Below are 1,377 nucleotides of genomic sequence, written 5' to 3' on the forward strand. Positions count from 1 at the left end.
ATGAAGACCTATAGAAATATCTCTCCCCCAAAATAACGTTTCCTTGCCTGTGTAACTAAAACAGGTTAACACATTATTGAGTTTGAGATCTATCCTCTGTATCCTAAAATTTAGTGATATAGAGATCAGAGTTATCTTCCCTGTCAGGGAGTTTAATTTAGAGTTAAAAATAACTTCTCATTTATTATATTTAGATGGGTGGGAAGAGATTTTGAAGATTAGCTTTAATTATAAATAGTTCCACTGTCAAATAAAAATGTAGAATTTTGAGTGGCAGGTTGAAGAATTTGACCTTCATACCTCAGATATTAAGTTATTGTACATTTTGGAGTAGAAGAGTACATAATGAAGTCTATGCTTCCAGAAAGCAAATCAGAATCCATTGTGCAAGTAGACTGGGAACAACAGAGGTCTGTAGAGAAAATGTGGAGCTTCTAGCATCCTTAGCTGGTACATACTCTTATTTCTGTCAGGAATTATTTTCCTCTTACATTGACAAGACAGGAGCTTATCCTTCAAAATCTAGTTCAAAGTCAGCTGTTTCCTGGAAGCAGTTGTCAGACTGAGTCACTTCACCTCTGATCCCACCGAACTTCTTTCCAAATCCTAAACAGAAGTCAAATCATAGAGAAACTAGAGTAGTGGTTGTAGCGGAGGAGGGGATGGAGAATTATTGTTTAATTGGTGCATTTTCCATTTTACAAGATGAAGAGTTCCGTGGATGCATGGAGTGATGGTAGCACAGAACTAAATGATTAAAGGGCCTTTCCCCAGCCTAACACCTTCCCTTTCAGGTCACAACTTAGATGTCCTTCCCTTTTCCAGGCCAAAAGGGTTTAGGTACATTTGCTATACCCTCTTATGAACTCCATACTTTTCTGATAGGGCTTTCATTCCAATTACAATCTATAGCAAATTATGTGGTATATTAGTTTGCTAAGGCTTCCATAACAAAATGGTACAGACTGGGTAGCTTAAACAACAAAACTTTATTTTTTCACAGTTCTGGAGGCTGGAAGTTCAAGATCAAGGTATAGGCAGGTTTAGTTTCTCCTGAGGCTTCTCCTTGGCTTTCAGAAGGCTGCCTTCTTCCTGTGTCCTCACATGGCCATTCCTCCGCAAATGTGCATTCCTGGTGTCACCCTGTGTGTCCAAATTTCCTCTTCATATAAAGACACCAGTCAGACTGAATTAGGACCTACCGTAAAGGTCTCATTTTAACTTATCACCACTTTAAAGGCCCCATTTCCAAATACAGTCATATTCTGAGACGAAATTCTTTTTTTTTTTTATTGCTTAAAGTATTACAAAGGGTATTACATATGTGTCCTTTTTTTTTTCCCCGCCCTTGACAATCCCCTGGTCTCCCCTACCCCC

General features: G+C 38.6%; 1 long non-coding RNA gene across 1 annotated transcript in view; it reads right to left on the bottom strand.

The window, feature by feature from the left end:
• Nucleotides 1–970: 970 nt before the first annotated feature.
• Nucleotides 971–1,377, bottom strand: part of LOC106725457 — a 2,041-nt gene continuing 1,634 nt past the window's right edge. Inside the window, exon 2 of the long non-coding RNA XR_001361348.1 lies at nt 971–1,162. This is a non-coding gene — a long non-coding RNA (uncharacterized LOC106725457). The remainder of the gene's footprint in view (nt 1,163–1,377) is intronic.

The sequence above is a fragment of the Myotis brandtii genome, unplaced genomic scaffold (assembly GCF_000412655.1).
Source record: "Myotis brandtii unplaced genomic scaffold, ASM41265v1 scaffold165, whole genome shotgun sequence".
NCBI classification, from domain to species: domain Eukaryota; kingdom Metazoa; phylum Chordata; class Mammalia; order Chiroptera; family Vespertilionidae; genus Myotis; species Myotis brandtii.